At 41.5% G+C, this 18076-nt stretch overlaps 1 long non-coding RNA gene across 1 annotated transcript; it reads left to right on the top strand.

Moving 5' to 3' along the window:
• The first annotated feature begins 16933 nt into the window (after window positions 1-16933).
• LOC104787602 (uncharacterized) lies at window positions 16934-17548 on the top strand. The gene is made up of 2 exons (XR_767992.2): window positions 16934-17042; window positions 17196-17548. It is a non-coding gene; the product is annotated as an uncharacterized LOC104787602 (long non-coding RNA).
• The last annotated feature ends 528 nt before the right edge of the window (window positions 17549-18076 follow it).

Here is an 18076-nt window from a genome sequence, read left to right as displayed (position 1 = left end):
GGAGCTTCAACAAGTGTGATGCCATACTCCATAGCTCAAAAGCTTGGGAGAACTGATTTCAAATCCACTAACCTCCATGTGTGCCTAGCTGATGGGACGAATAGAGAGGTAGTTGGAAGGTTGGAGAATGTCCCACTAAAGATAGGGAAGGCAAGGGTTCACACTGATTTTGTGGTCATAGAGATGGACAAGGAGCCTGAAGATCCAATCTTACTAGGGAGGCCATTCTTAGCCACTGTTGGAGCAGTTATTGATGTCAAGGAAGGTCTTGTGACCTTGAACATTGCTGAAGATGTAGTTATGAAGTTCAAAATCTACAATCCAACCAACCTTCCTACCATTGATGACCAGCCTTTTACTATCAAGGACAAAGGTGGTCAAGGAGATTTAAGTGATAAGGTAACCCCAAAGGCTGAGCTTCCACTTCAAGAGGATTCTGTGGAAAAGTTTAAGAGGTCAGTTCAAGAGCTGTCTAGTATGGTTGAGGATCTCCAAGTTAAGCTGAACAAGAGGTCTTTGAGGAAAGCAAGACCAAGGCTCAAAATCAACAAGAAGTATGGTTTGTGTGCTAAGGGTGAGGTGATCAAGGATCAACTTCACAGTGACCAAGAGGTTCCAGGGAGGATTTCATCACCTCCTTGGTATCTAGATCAAGTCTAAGAAGGAAACCAAAGTCAAGCTCAGTGACTTTAACAAGCTCACTAGGGAGGAAGTCCCTAAGGTATCCTTGTATATATTGCTTTGGAATTTTGGTATTTTAATTTTTGCTTTAGTGATTTCATGGTCAGGGAGGCTAGGGAGTCTGAATAGAAGAGGAAGAGACAGCCATTTGAGACTCGCGGTCCAGCTTGACCCCCCCACTCGGACACATACTCGACCGAGTCACGGTCGATCGCCGTCATCGAGCTGCCCCAAAGTCCATCTCCAAGTCACCAACAAGACCCCAACTACTCCTATGACAGCATGCAGATGGATGTGGACAATTTTTTCCACAACCCCTAAGGTACCACTATTCCCTTCACTTGTAAATATCATTGCATTTCATATTGTGTTTTGTTGTTTTTGATCTTGAATCCTCAATCCAATTTCTTTCACACAGAGGACTGTGTGATTTAAGTTTGGGGGAGGGTTTGAGATAGCATTTGACATTGTATTTGTGTTCTTATTTCAAATTTTTATCATCATCATGTTAGCACTTGCATAAGCATCTAAGGCATAGAAAAACCATAAAAATTTGAAAATTTTTGAAAAAATCTTCATAAAAAAGAGTGTTCACGTAGTTTGCATTGCATATTAGGATCTTGTTTAGCATGTTTCATGTAGAACTGTATAATATTTGCATTAGGGATTTATGATGAGTTTGCCTTGTTAGCTAGCTTATTCACTAGACTAGGATCAATGCCCAAGTTAATAGTACTTTGATGCTAGTTGAGTAGTTAGAAGAATAAGATTGAACCAAGCCTTGAATTCTTGCATTGCATTTGGTCTAAATTGAAGCATGTTGAGATTTGAAACCATTTCCTATTTATAAGAACCTAATATTGACTTATAATTATCAATGTGTGCATTGCTTTAAACTCATGGATACTATATACATATTTGGATCATCTTTCTCCTTTTTACCACTCTTGTTGATCCAAGTAGCTGATTAAATCATTAAGATCAGTTCTCCTACCCCTAAACCAAACCTTCTTTCTAAAACAACCCTTCCCGTTTTTTTTTTTATACCTTAATTTACTAGTGGTCCCATACCCACTAACATCCTAACAACAATCAATAACCGTGGATAACCAAATAAAACAGTTTCCATTAATACAATAAGAATACCAACAACAATAATCCAATAACCAAATAACGGAATAGCAAGTTCCAACATCCTACAATACTCTATCAACTCAATACTAGCAACCTAACAATAGCTAGACCACAATCAATCAAGCCTCTAGAACATCCTCCTCCTCAGTGCCTTTGATTCCACGATCACACTTTTCCTTTACCTGCACACCATAAACAACAATTGAGATGCGTAAGTATTATCATAAATACTTAGTGAGGCCGTCCTCCCATCTACTAGGTTATACACACAAGCATATGAGACCCTCATGTTTAAGCAAAACAAACAACACACAACAATACATCAAACCAGGAAAACAAGTCTCGGCTGAGACCAGTGTCGACCGATGCCTCACGGTGTCGATCGATGCTACAAATAATGGTGTTGACCGATGCTAAACAGTGTCGACCGATGCCCCTCAAAGTGGTGTCGACCGATGCTTCCTAGTGTCGATCGATGCCTCTTCTGCAGACACGATCTGCGCGAATCCAAACATCGAACTCTCCTTCCAAATCGTCTCGAATCCGTCTCAAACTCACCCAAATACCACGGAAATCACTAGGAATCACAAAAGCAACGAACCCAAACAACAAAACAACACAAACAACAAAGAAAACACCCAAACAAGAGAGATCTCATGCTTAGATCAACCATGGTCAAGCACTCACCTCAAGAACAGAAGATTGGGGTTGAGAAAACAATGGAACAACACCTCCAGGAGCTTCTCCTTCGTTCCCAGCAACAGCTATCACTTCTACAGCCTCAGATCTCTCCAAAATCTCCAAGAACAAGCCCATAAATCTTAGAAACGTTTTTCTCTCTTTTCTCTCTTTCTTTTCACTCAACGGCGACCAAAATGAGACTCTGAAACCCTTAATTCGTCTTTAGACGCTTATAACACGATTTAGGGATTTAATTGAACCAAACCGAACCAACCAGCAATTAAAACGAACCCGACCAAACCGGAAACACATGGTCTCGATCGATGCCCCCAAGGGTGTCGATCGACACCCACACCAAAATTACAAAATTGGTTCGCGGATGTTACAATTCTCCCCCACCAATATGGATTCATCCCCGAATCCTGCAATACCGTCCATCTGCCAAGGACCTCCGTGCCACCGTCAGCAAGGCCCACACGTCCCCAGACCGGACTAAACACCATCAGCCAAGGTTTCCCGTGCCACTGTCGCAACAGCCCGCACACCTCCGATTGACCCTCGAGGTCTCCCTCTAGCCAATATACTCGCATCATAAACACTATTTGCTCACAACTCAGTGCTACCCCCGTCCGTGGTTGCAACCAACGAATCATGCCGGCTCGCTATCAGGCCAACCGCCTTAAGCTACGGCATCCAGGAAGTCACTCACACACACTCCCCCCCGCTCTCTGGTTGCAACCCTCGAGACATACCGGCTCACTGCCGAGCCTCGGCTCACAGCTACGGTATCTAGGGAGCCTCACATATCCCGCTCTTGGGTCGTCACCCTCAAGCGCGCCCTCAGATCGTCATCCGAAGCAACATACCACTCCCACTCTCTGGCCACAAAGTCCATCGAGCTATCGGTATCACGTGAGTTGGGCACGCACGGCCTTGAGCAAAACAAATACTGATGCCAACGAGTATCTCCCGGCTAGATCTACCTCAACATTTCCACAAAACTTTCCTTTTTAGAAACTTTCTGATTTTGGAAACCTTCCTTTTGTGGAAACTTTCTATTTATGGAAACTTTCCAAAAATAGAAACCCGAGCTATTTCTCTTTTCTCATGACAACAACAGTCAAACATAAAGAAAAATACTCATCTTATTAATCTCAGAAATGTCATAATCGTTACAATCTCAATGAAATTACATCAGAAAAAGCAAAAATACAACAACCAGAGCCATCAACCTGCATCCCGAGCACCACCTTATCTTGATACTTAGTAGCACAACCAACCACCCCTAAGCGACCAAATATCAAGAGAGATGGGCTGGAATACTCCGTACCCGCTCCAGCCACGGACTACAACTCGGACCCGGCTAGAAAAGCTCAAGTCGCGGTCTGCTTCTCAAACCACTTCTTAAACCTTGCCTTCATCCTCGCCTCGGGCTCCCAAGTCTGCTCCTCCGTCACAGTCCCACAAGACTCTCATCATAGGAATCTTCTGCTTCCGAAGTTCCTTGACTCTCCTCTCGAGCACCCTCAATGGTCTCGCCTCTAAAGTCATGTTAGGCTGAAGATCCTCAGGGATCTTAGCCAACAACTGATCACCCTCGTGAAGACACTTCCTCAGCATCGACACATGAAATACCTTGTGGAACGCACGCATAACCTCAGGCAACTCCAACCGGTATGCCACTGGCCCCACCTGCTCAACCACTCTTAACGGACCCATGTACCTTGGACTCAACTTAGTCTCTGTCAATAACCTGTTCGGACCCCGCAACATGGCCATCTTGAGGTACACTCTATCACCAACCTGAAACTCAAGATCCTTTCTCCTCTTATCAGCATAGCTCTTCTGCCGATCCTGAGCCTCCCTCATGTTCAGCCTCAGAACCCGAATCTTCTCCGAGGTCTCCTAAACAAAATCCGCACCATATATGCTCCTCTCCCCCACCTGAGTCCAACATAACGGTGTACGACACGGCCTCCCATACAAAGCCTCATATGGAGCCATCCCAATACTAGCCTGGTAGCTGTTGTTGTAAGCAAACTCCACCAAGCTCAGATGATCTGCCCAATGACCACCCCAGTCCAACACGCACATCCTCAGTAAATCCTCCAAAATCTGGATCGTCCTCTCTGACTGACCGTCCGTCTGAGGATGATAGGCTGTACTCATATGCACCTTCGTGCCCATCTCTGCCTGAAACGCCTTCCAGAACACCAAAGTGAACATGGAATCTCTATCAGACACAATACTAGCAGGCACACCGTGCAATCTGGCTATCTCCCTCACGTATTTCTTGGCCAAAACCGCTGCTCCATTAGTTTTCTTGATGGCCAGAAAATGCGCAGACTTAGTCAAACGGTCCACAATGACCCAAATAGCATCAAACGTCCTAGACACAGGCAAACCCACCACGAAGTCCATCGTGATCAAATCCCACTTCCACTCTGGAATAGGCAAACTCTGTAATAAACCACTAGGAACCCGATGCTCCGCCTTCACCAGCTGGCAAGTATCACACTCCGCCACCCAGTCGGCTACGTCCTTCTTCATCCCGACCCAGTGATAATACCGCTTGAGGTCACGGTACATCTTGGTCGCCCCTGGATGAATAGAGAACTTGCTCGAATGAGCCTCTCTCAGTATCTCCTGCCTCAAATCCTCACCCTTGGGCACACAGATCCGACCATGCACAAGGATAGTACCATTAGCAGAAACCTGATACTCTGCACCCGCAGCCTTAGAGGCATTCACCAGCCCCTCATCGCTCTCCTGAGCTAACCTCACTCTGCTAAACAAATCCGCTCTATCAGCTGCCTCCAAACCTAAAGGTTCCTGTGAGATAGCATACAAACTCAATGCACTAATCTCACCTACCAACGCCTCCATATCCTGCTTCTGAGCCGAAGCCACCCGCTTCCGACTCAAGGCATCTGCAACCAGGTTAGCTTTACCAGGATGGTAAGCTATGTCCAAATCATAATCCGCTACTAACTCCATCCAACGCCTCTGCCTCAAATTCAGCTCAGGCTGAGTAAAAATGTACTTCAGACTCTTGTGATCTGTAAATACCTGTACCTTCCCACCATACAGATAAGATCTCCAAATCTTCAGAGCAAAAATCACTGCTGCCATCTCCAAATCATGAGTAGGATAATTAACTTCGTGCTTCCGCAACTGCCGCGAAGCATATACTATAACCTTCCCCTGCTGCATAAGCACACAACCCAACCCTACTCCAGAAGCATCTGTATACACAACATAAGGCTCGTCCTGCTTAGGCAGTGCTAACACCGGCGTGGTAGTTAACATCTGCTTGAGACTTGCGAAACTCGCCTCACACTCCGGTGACCATACAAATGGAACATCCTTCCCTGTAAGCTTAGTCATCGGCTGTGCCATCCTCGCAAAACCCCGAACGAACCTCCTGTAGTAACCTGCTAACCCTAGGAAACTCCGAATCTCAGTGGCACTCTGCGGCCTCGGCCACTCCCTGATGGGCTGAATCTTCTCCAGATCTACAGAAAATCACTCTGCAGAAACAATGTAACCCAGAGAACCCATCTCACGCTGCCAAAAACTACACTTGCTCAACTTAACAAACAACTTTTGCTCCCGCAGCTTCTCCTGAACTGCCCTCAAATTCACTGCATACTCCTTAGGACTCTTAGAAAATACCAGGATATCGTCGACGAAAATGATGACAGACACGTCCAGAAACTCATGAAACACACTGTTCATCAATCTCATAAACGCTATTGGTACGTTAGTCAACCCAAAAAGGCATCTCCACGAACTCATAATGCCCATACCTCATCCTGAAAGCCGTCTTTCTCACATCTGCCTAATCTATCGGTATCTGATGATAACCCGACGCCATATCAACCTTAGAGAACCAAGTAGCACCCCTCAACTGATCCAACAACTCATCGATCCTAGGAAGAGGGTACTTGTTCTTCACAGTGACCCGGTTCAAATCCCGATAATCAATGCACAACCGAAAACTCCCATCCTTCTTTTTAACAAACAACACCGGTGCTCTCCAAGGTGATACATTAGAACGTATAAATCCCTTGCTCCATAAATTCTCCAGTTACTTCCTCAGTTCAACTAAACAAATACTCAAGTATGCCGACATCAACTCGCCGCCACCTGAATATCTACCCTCTTGTTCCTCCAAGAACATCTAGTAACTTGCCCGTTAGGAAAACTTCCACAAGTTAGCTTATTCCTTCCGCTTGGCAATTCTCCACAGCAAATCATCAATACGAACGTAATAAAACAAACAAGTACCATACGTTCGCGTATTCAGATTCACCGCTTCAAATGCTTTGCAGGCGCTAACTCAAACCACTTGACTTATTCCCTCCAACAAGCTTACCAAAACCTTGAATCTAGCAACCTTGTCCATCTCCAATGAACTTCATCCAACATCATCGCAACGATTAGTTTATCCTCCCATGAATGCTTCTCGTGAGCTTATGTACCTGGCAACCATGCCCTTGCCGGCTCATATCTACTGCAGCTCTCCTTCCCGGGACTCCAGCACCACCGGCCACTCAATCCTGGCACATCAGCCACACATTTTTGACCGCTCCGGCCATAAAACCCTAGCCCACCGGCCAACATAATCCTAAAATCCAAGATTAAACCACCATCACTCTCGAGGTCTACATTCCGTCGTTATGTGTATACTCACGTTCTATACATTGCTTGCTCCCACCTCTTCCACTCTTAGGTCGCAACCTTCGAGTCATACTGATCTCACTCTCAGACCAGCGTCTTCGAGTTATACCGTCTCACTCTTGGACCACAATCCTCAAGATCTCGGTATCAGGGGAACTACTCATCCCCTCAGGAGAACAACGTCCCCTCTGCCACTCTCGGAGCCCTCAGCCCCTCAAGCTATCGTTATTCAGGGGAATCACCATCCCCTCAGGAGCAACAATCCTTAACGACTATAAACATCTCTCGACACAAGTACCTCCTTTGGTCCGAGTATAACATTGCAATGTTACACCTGCCCACTAAACTTCTAATATCTAACTGAATTAACCCCCAAACAGAGAAATATCTGCTCCAACTGCATATGTCCACCTATCTGCCTCTCTAGGCCCGATACCCCTTGAGAATAATCTCATACCGGTCATCTACAACCGCTCCGTCCTCTTAACATAAGGTGGAAAGTCCTCAACATCCGCAGCCCTCGGCTGCACCCCGCCACATGCGACACAACTGGAGCCTACACTGGTACCCCTCTTGGTAACCGCTCCAACAGCACGCCAACAGATCCGCCAAGCAATCATCTCGACCCTGGGCTCCACCTGCTGCAACCCCACACCTGGGTTCCCAGCACCCCCGGCACGCTCACCGGCTAACCCCCTCTGGTCCCTCCTGATACGCTTGCGACCCTCTGACGTGCCTCCTCGTGGAACTCTGGACCACACACTCACTGGCCTCGGGACCCGCCCGACAATGACCACGACCACGTCCTCGTCCACGACCAACAACTCAAACACCTTAACCACTGATCTTCCAAGAATAGAGGCTAACAAGCATAAAACAAATCAATACCACACAAAGAAACATAACAATAACTCACCGTGGAATCTCATTGAAGGCTCGAAGAGGATGTTCTAGGACTCCATGCCACACACAATTGACTAACTCACATAATCAATCAAAGCATGCAAATCCCAAACATCTACATCACAAAGCCTAGTGAACCCAAACCTAGAACCGTAAGGGCTCTGATACCAAAATGAAACAACCCTTCCCGTTTTTTTTTTAATCCTTAATTTACTAGTGGTCCCATACCCACTAACATCCTAACAACAATCAATAACCGTGGATAACCAAATAAAACAGTTTCCATTAATCCAATAAGAATACCAACAGCAATAATCCAATAACCAAATAACGGAATAGCAAGTTCCAACATCCTACAATACTCTATCAACTCAATACTAGCAACCTAACAATAGCTAGACCACAATCAATCAAGCCTCTAGAACAATCAAGCCACGATCACACTTTTCCTTTACCTGCACACCACAAACAACAATTGAGATGCGTAAGTATTATCATAAATACTTAGTGAGGCCGTCCTCCCATCTACTAGGTTATACACACAAGCATATGAGACCCTCATGTTTAAGCAAAACAAACAACACACAACAATACATCAAACCAGGAAAACAAGTCTCGGCTGAGACCAGTGTCGACCGATGCCTCACGGTGTCGATCAATGCTACAAATAATGGTGTCGACCGATGCTAAACAGTGTCGACCGATGCCCCTCAAAGTGGTGTCGACCGATGCTTCCTAGTGTCGATCGATGCCTCTTATGCAGACACGATCTGCGCGAATCCGAACATCGAACTCTCCTTCCAAATCGTCTCGAATCCGTCTCAAACTCACCCAAATACCACGGAAATCACTAGGAATCACAAAAGCAACGAACCCAAACAACAAAACAACACAAACAACAAAGAAAACACCCAAACAAGAGAGATCTCATGCTTAGATCAACCATGGTCAAGCACTCACCTCAAGAACAGAAGATTGGGGTTGAGAAAACGATGGAACAACACCTCCAGGAGCTTCTCCTTCGTTCCCAGCAACAGCTATCACTTCTACAGCCTCAGATCTCTCCAAAATCTCCAAGAACAAGCCTAGAAATCTCAGAAACGTTTTTCTCTCTTTTCTCTCTTTCTTTTCACTCAACGGCGACCAAAATGAGACTCTGAAACCCTTAATTCGTCTTTAGACGCTTATAACACGATTTAGGGATTTAATTGAACCAAACCAAACCAACCAGCAATTAAAACGAACCCGACCAAACCGGAAACACATGGTGTCGATCGATGCCCCCAAGGGTGTCGATCGACACCCACACCAAAATTACAAAATTGGTTCGCGGATGTTACACTTTCAAGCCTTGTTGATTCTTGAGTGTGTGAGGCCTATTTTTGGGATTGAGCTTGGTAGAAAGTGTTAGGTTTGAACTGACAAGAGTAAGACCTTGTGTAGTTCTAGTTTGCATTTTTCAAACTAGATAGGACTAGGTAGTTCACTTGTTGGGTTTGGGACTTCGCTGTTATAAAAAGAAAAGAAAGAAAAGAGAAAGAAAAAGAGAAAAAAAAAGGGGTAGAGTCTTTAAGAGGAGATTGTGTTTAAGCAAAGTCTAGCGAAAGGATGGGAAGTAAAATGTTGTTTAAGATGGTTCTAGTTAAGGAAAAGAAAAGGAAGAAAAGAAAAGTTTAGCAAAATGCTTATATGTCTTAAGAAAAAGAAGAAAAGAGAACCATAGCAAATAAGTAAGAATCCCACATCCCACTAGAAAGATCAAATAAGAAACATCTCCTAAGACTTGAAAACCAAAAGAGAAAAGGGTTAAAGAGAAAAGAAGAAGTAAAGGGTAGCACTAGGATCATTTGGGTTTAGATTGCTAGGATAAACACTTTGGGTGCCTTTGGGTAGACAAGGTTTTGTTCTTGTATGTGTCTAAGTGTTCTTACCTTTAGCATTCTTCTAAAGCTCAATCCATTTTCATGAGAGAACCTTGATATTGATAAGCCCTACTCTAAAAGGAGACCATCATTGTCTCAAAGCCTTTATTACCAAGCCAAATGAGTTTAAGCATTGCATAGAATTGATTCATGTTCTTGTTTAATGAATGTTAAAGGAAATGGTTTATTTGAAAGCATGTGGATATCTAAGGCTCAAATCAATAAAGGTTGTGAAATGCTTGTCTAAAGTCTTTAATTCCAGCTCATTCAACTTGCATCATAGATTAGTAACTTGGACATTGATTCTAGATGGTCTATTTGTAAGCTTTAGGAGCTGAGATCCCACTTTTAAAACCTCACTTACCTTCTTATGTCTTGCTTATTTGCTTGAGGGCAAGCAAAGACTAAGTTTGGGGGTGTTGATGTTCATATATTTTACCTTGTTTTTCCTTAGTTTATTCACATCTTTTGCATCTTTTGCTATCCATTTTAACCATTATTGCATAGCTTTACACCAATCATGCATTAGAGTTTAGTTGCATTGCATTTGCATCTTTTCATGCATAAACAGGTGATTTTGGAGCTTAAGGAGCATGGAAGCAATGGAGGAGATATGTTAAGCAATCATGTGGAGGAAACAAGGGAGTTAAGGCTGAAGAACCAAGGTCCAGAGTCCAACTCGACCGCACACTCGACCAGACACTCGACCGTGTGCTGAGGAGGACTCGACCGAGTGGAGATTGCACGAGAGAAGCCAGCTCGACCAGCCACTCGACCGAGCACTGGTCGAGTTGACCGAGCCGTTGACTACTTTGACTTTTTGTATTTTTAGGGCTTCCACTCCCCTCCTATATAAAGCCTTGTACCTGCAGCCACCAAAAGAGTCCAGCTTTTTAGATATTCTCTAAACCTAGTTTTTACCCTTTTGGGAATTATTCTTTTTGCACTTTTATCTTTCTTAGATCTTGTACTTGAAAAAGACTAAATTCCTCAATATTGTTGGTTTCATAACTTTCTTAATATTGAGAATTTGAGTTTGATCCTTTTATCAATATTGAAGATCTTTGTTTCATCTTTCTAATAATGCAAGTTTCAATATTTTCTGGGTTTTTGACTTTGTTCATCATGTATTGTTGTGAGTAGTTTGCTTAGGATCTTGAGGATGGGTTAGGATAGATTGATCTTGTGGTTTATGTGATTTGGTCAAGCTTGATTGTTGTAGATCTCTTCTAGGCTAGATGTTCTTAATGCTGATCCTATATCTGAGAGGGTAGGATCTGATTTCAAGCTTCTTAGCATCACACCAATGTTTAAGAAGCATAGATAAGGCTAGATCTAGAGCTTACCATTAGGCTTGCTAAGAGATTAGAGGTCTTGTTTGGTTTGAGATGTATTGCTTAATGCCTGCTTGTGTAGATTCTTTACTGTGTGAGAACAAGTCTAGAATTGCATAGGTTTGATTGTTTCTTGACCATGAGAGTGGGAGAAACTTGTCTTAGATTCATATGTCTAGAGGTTAGCTCAAAGTTTGCTTGAGATTTGTTGACCAAGTTAGATAACCACAATGATTAATTCATCCCATGAATCCATCCTCAGGACCTTCTTTGTCTATTGATTTTAAAGTCTTAATCTTGTTGCTTGCTTGTTGTTTGATTCGTATTTGCATTGCTTTGTTTTTATTGTGTTGCTCTGTTTTCCGGATTTAACCAACTCGACCTCCCACTCAACCTACACTCGGTCGAGTGCTTGCTCGAGTTCATCCCCAGAACTCTGGTTTATGATTTGTGATTGTCCTGTTTCATTCCTGTTTCATTCTAGTTGCATTCATTTAGTTTTCAGTTCATTAATTGTCTTGCACTAGTTCATTAGTAGTAGTTTCTATTTCTGTTCTTGCTTCATTACTGTTACAATCATTCAGTTTCATTTGCATTTAGTTCTTAGTTCTTGTAGTTTACTTTCTGCATCTTTACATTTTCATCTTAGGATTGTTAGTGACAAACAATCTTTGCATTTGGCTTAACTTAGATTCATATGCATATCTTAATTGTTCACAAACACTTATTTAGGATTGATACCTCTTATACTACAACAGCATAAGGGGAGTTGAAACACCCATCCATCATTCCATTCATATCTCACCATTGCATACATTCATCATCATTCACCACCATAATAAACCTTGTTTCAGCAACTTGAATCTCCAGCTTCTTAACATGAACATTCAATGCATCAATCTTCCCATTCAGCTCAGTGTAGACATTGTCAATCTTCCCATTGAATGTCACTGTCAATTGCTCCTATTCTTGCAAAAGATGCTCAAGCATGGCTTCCATTATACTCTCTGAAGAATTCTTAGGAGGAGGAGATTGATAAGATGAGTTCCCATAGGTTCTTGTATAGCCATTGTTCTGTTGCTGCTTCTGGTCACCATTGTAAGGTCTGTTGCCTTGCTGATTACCGAATCCCTGTCCCTGATACCTAGCTCCATACACATAGTTGACATTCTCCTCTGTATTCTCTGGCTCTGGCTCAAATGTCTCAACTTCAACAGCAAATTGGACTGACTTCTTACCCATAAGAAGATTGTTTATTGAATCCAGCTTAGCATTAATAGAAGCAAGCTGGTTTGACTCGAACTCTCCATGCAGTCTCTTTCTTTCAGCATCAGCTCTTTTAGTGTTATTTGCTAGAAGCCAAATTTTCAATCAAAACTTCAGCATCTTCTGGAAATCTTGTCTTGAAGTTCCCATGACTTGCAGCATCCAAAGCTAACTGATACTTCCAATCACACCCTCTAAAGAAGATACTCAACAGTTGTATCCTTGAAAAACCATGGTGTGGACAGTCCCTCTGATAAGCTTTGAATCTCACCCAAGCTGCCTTGAAAGCTTCATAATGTCCTTGCTTGAAGGAGGACAGCTTGACTCTTAGCTCATATGACATTGCATCATCATAGAAATGGTTGAGGAAAGCCACCTTGATATCATGCCAATTTGTCAAAGATCCAGCTGGCAACTGTTTCAACCATTGAGATGCTTCTCCAGCAAGTGAATATGGGAAGAGCTTGCAGTATATGAAATCCTCAGTCACTCCATTAGCCTTGATACTGGTCACAAGATCCTCAAAGTGCTCAATGTGGTCCAAAGGCTTCTCATGGGGCAGGTTAGAGAAAGGTCTCTGCCCAACCAGTTGGAAGTAAGCAGGCTTCAGCTCAAAATCATTCCTTTGGAATGGTGGAGGAACAATAGCAGACCGGTTCTCATACACAAGATCAGCCTGGTTGTAGTCATCAATGGTCCTGATCAGATCCCGGTTTTGATCCTGTCTTCGAACTGGATTATGGACGTGGTTGGCAGCTCCACGTACGTTTGCTGCAGGTGGGTGTCGATCAACACCCTCTTGTTGGTGTCGATCGACACCAAGGTTTGGCTCATCAACGACACCAGCGTGCTGGTTCACGACAGCTTGTTCGTTGACAACAGGTTCGACAATCACATTGCCCTCTGTATCAAGCTTGTGGCCCAGCTCATTGCGCAAGTGGCCCTCTTGATCCCTCAAAGCACCATCCTCATAACGCATCAGAATGATTGTGTTAATCATCTTCAAGGATTTGGCTGCTTTTTGGTTCTCACGCTCAAGTTTTCCCAACTCTTACTTTGACAGATTCACAGTAGGATCAGACTTGTTTCTCCTTGTGTGAAGTCTAGGAGGCATACACCTGAAACACCAAAGAGAAGAAAAACCAAAACGTGTAAGTAGAAAAAATAAAAAGAAAAATTTAGACGCAATTAAAAACTCAAATCTAATGGTAGATCAAAGAGTCCCCGACAACGGCGCCAAAATTTGATATGCTCAAATTAAACCCTAGAGCTATCCTCTCAAATTAAGAGATCAATGCAGTACTTAGGGGTCGAATTCCACAAGGACTCATGACTACACAATAAATTATAGAGTTTTATGATTACGCTAAACAAATTGATTTGAATTAAAATAAAAGCAATGCAAAATATTAAAATAAAACTGTTGTAAATTCAGGGGATCAAAAAGCTAGGTCTAGGGAATTTTCAGAAGATTACAAATTATTAAATCAACAAATAAATAGGATTCAAGCAATTAAGAACATATCTAGAACTCTAAACACTTTTTGTAAAATAAATCTGTTCTCACTGCAAATATTATCTAAATTTAAAACCAGAAAATCCAAATCTCTTTGTAAAATTCTAGGTTAAAAATCAGCTTTGAAAACAAGTTTAGATTGTTCACAAAATTATTAAATCAAAACTCTTTGAAAGAAATAATTTTGCTCATCAAAAGGTTTTATCAGGAAAATCAATTATATTCTCATATCAATTTATTTTCCTAGGTTATCAATTCTAGATGATCCAATCAAGGATTAATATGAAGAACAACCTATGATGAAGATCTAGCAAGATAATGAATCCTAAATAAACAGATCTAATAATTCATAAAATCCCTATGAAAAACCCTGAATCTAACAAGTAAACTAACATATTCAATGAAGAACAAAACATTATTCTGAATAATAAGCAATAGATATTAAAAGAGTAAGAAGGAGTTTAGAAATTCTTTTCTCAAATAGTTCAGATCTCTCTCCAATAGCTCTCCAAAAATCTCTCAGGGTTGCAGGAAAAATAAAACTTGATAGAAAACAACTTAAGGGTTTGTAAAACCTAAAAATACTATTTATATGTCCTAAAACACGTCAGAGACTTGTGTTGCAAATATGGAAAACTTCGGGCAACTTTTGTAAAACTTCCAATTTTGAAGTCTTGTGTCGGATCAACTTGGTGTCAACCGATGCTCCTTTGGTGTCGGTCGACGCTCTTCATAGGATTAGACTCCAAATTGATTTCCTCCGGTTAAATGCTCCATAATCATCCAAATAGTTTCATTTCGCTTCTTTCATGCCAAAATCCTATAAAACCTGTAAAGACTCAAAAACATCCTAGAAAACAAATCAAAAGACACTAAAAGACTCTTTATATCATGGTTAAAAACCACAAAAACCATGATATATCAATTAGGATCGGTTATTAAAATGACTATGTCATCGTGAAGATGAACTGTGGTGGATTAATTAAAGGAGAGGCAAAGCTCGCTTGTGGTGTGCGAGGAAAAGAGATAACGAGTTGTGGGGAGGAGAGAGAGAACATGTTGTGGCGGAGGTGGTGGACCACCAGTTGTTCTGTTCATTCCTCCCATGGCTTTGGGAAGCTTCTTTGGTGGTGGGAGAACAGAGCAGAGTGAAAAGAGCTGAAGAGGAGAAGGAAAGTGAAAGAAGGTTGGAGATAAAGGCAGTGTGGAGGAGCCAAACTTGGAGGCTCGTCGTGGCCGGATCTGACATCGGTTCGGAAAGGTGAGGTTATTGGCGTGATCTACAACAAGCCAAGAGTGCATAGCAATTGGAGGATTGTTATTCGGAGTTAAATTGAAGGAGTTATGGTCGTTACTTCCTGAACAAGTAATTGCTGGAAACTGTAAAATCTAGGTTAATATGAACCCTAGAAACTCTTCCGAGATGGTTCTTTCTAGGCGACATTTGGAGGACCAAATCCAGCCTGATCGGGACGAAATTTTGTGGAGATACTCTTGATAGTACTAGCTCCATATCCAACGGTGGGACTGCGAATTGAACGGTTAGTTTGGGTTTTATTCGAGTGTTGATTTGGAGGTTTTTGTATGGTGTATATTGTTGTAAATTGTATTGTTGGGTGAGCCAAAAAGCTTGGTATGAGCTGGAACCTTGCAGGAGTGTTTATGGCTTATGTTTTTAAGTCATAGTAGATGAAGAACCAAGTTATAGCTCAAGAGTGCAGGGTTCAAGCTAAGATGGTGAATCAAAGGGTTCATCGGAAAAAGGGTTTCTGTGGCTGGACAGAATAAAGTATTCCAGCCCACCTCTCTTGTTACTCGGTCGCTAGGGATGGTTGGTTTTGCGACTCAGTAACTAGATGAGGTGGTGTTTGGTAATACATGAACAAGCAAAGCTTGCTTCAAAGGTAAAGTCAAGTGGCTTGTTCAATCAGACGTTGAAGGAGTATGATGCATGGTGATTATAGTCTACGAATGTGTGGTTGTTGTATTTGTAGAAGTTTTTGTAAGGAGCGATTCCTACGCTGGTAATTATGGAGTTCCGGTGGGATTATTTCCTTTGTGTCCTGTGCGAGGATAGGAAATCCGGGTGCGGTCGTTTCAAGATATATCACAAGAATTATTAAAACTAAATGTGAGAATATCCAAAGTAAAATTGGTAATGATTTGTAGATCATGATCATGCTAGCTTTTGAGTCAATTAAAGTCCTATGAGTAATGATCTTATTAATCTAGTACTTAGGATCGAACACAAGAAAAAAAAATCAATTAACCCTTTAGATTTAACCCTACAAACATCAATTAATCAAATAAGTGAGTTATAACGCTTTTATCTCTCTCCTTCCTCAATAGTGATTTGTTGGCAGCGAAGCAAGTGTCGTCGTGGTAGTCCTAAAACTGAATAGGCCTGGGCGTTCGGTGATAACCAAAAAACCCAAACCGAATAAACCGACTTTTTCGGTTATCAGCACCGAAGCTGAGAGGAAGCTTAAACCGATCGGCGAAATCATTTTAGGTATTCGGTTTCGGGTTCGGTTCGGTTCGGCAGGCTAAAACCGATCGGTTATTCGGTTTCTTTCTTTATCACCCCTTCTTCGACGTTCTTCTTCTCCTTGAGGACCTTCACCAGATTATTTCTCTGTATTTTCATCATACGGCCGCGTGAAATGTGTTTGGGGAAGATGACTCAAAGAAAACCCTAACTAAAAATTAATTGGGCTTTGAAATTAAAAACAAAAAAAAACAAACGAAAGCCCAGTCCATAGTTTTAAAACCCACCAAACTCATATATTTAATTAATAAAAGACATATCCAATAACATTATCAAAATAAAACAAACTCAACTTTTTATTATCGATGATAGAACTTTTTGCTCTTCCAGCCGCTGCTCCTTAAAATAAAACCCTAGTAACGTAAATCTACATGGTAAGATCTTCTTCTTTCTCTTTAATTCGTGAACTTTCTCACTAATCTGTTAAAGGGTTTTGATACTTGGGTTACTTTTAATCCTTTATATAGTTTGATTTGTACACTCGTTAATAGCCGATTACTCTTCTGATTCATCTCTTTTATTTACAGCTGGAGCAGCCTTTATCGATTTTATATCTATATACTTTGTTTACTTCATTAGTATCTCCTTCTGTTCCGACGGAGACATCACTCCATCCATTCCGGATGGCCAGATCGAACGGCGATGGCGACAGCCATGGTGTCCTCAAACCCTAACTATCAATGGTTGGCGAATAGGGCTTGGATTTTTTAACTGGACTTGTAAATTTGTTAAACTGGGCTTGAAAATCTTTAACAGGCCTTTTAATTTTTTTGGTTTGTTTTTATTAGTCCAATATTTTTGATTTTGGTCCAATTCGGTTTAAATTAACCGAATTAGAAAATACTTCAGTTTATTTCGGAATTAATTTTGAACGCCATAACCGAACCGAATAAACCGATTACCGAATAACCCGAACCGAATAAAAATTCGGTTCAATTCGGCAGGATTTTTAGATAACCGAAAAATCAAAAAACTGAATAAACCAAACCGATTAAACCGATTAAACTGAATGCCCAGGCCTACTAAAACCTATGGTAAACATCTATATTAATATTTTTAAAATACATTTTATAAAATAACATTTCTTTTAGTAAAACATTACATAAAATGTCACCACATTCAAGACAAAATAAAATAAAATTATTAAGTGTATATATAGAATTTGTATTTTTTTTTAGAGTAATTCTCACAAATAACACAAAACAAATTTAGTGAAACAACCTATCACGTTTTTTTATATACAATAATAAATAGTGTTTTCGTACTCACTAACAATTTAACAGCACTCAAACCAACCAGCGGATAAGAATCGATACCATTCCTATAATTTCATAAGATTAATCCAATAAACGAATAATAAATAAACCAATAACAATATCCAATAATGCCAATTTCATAAAAAAAAGTC

This window comes from Camelina sativa, chromosome 5 (genome assembly GCF_030686135.1).
Source record: "Camelina sativa cultivar CO46 ecotype springtype chromosome 5, ASM3068613v1".
Taxonomy (NCBI): Eukaryota; Viridiplantae; Streptophyta; class Magnoliopsida; order Brassicales; family Brassicaceae; genus Camelina; species Camelina sativa.
This window is presented reverse-complemented; position numbering and strand designations above follow the sequence as displayed.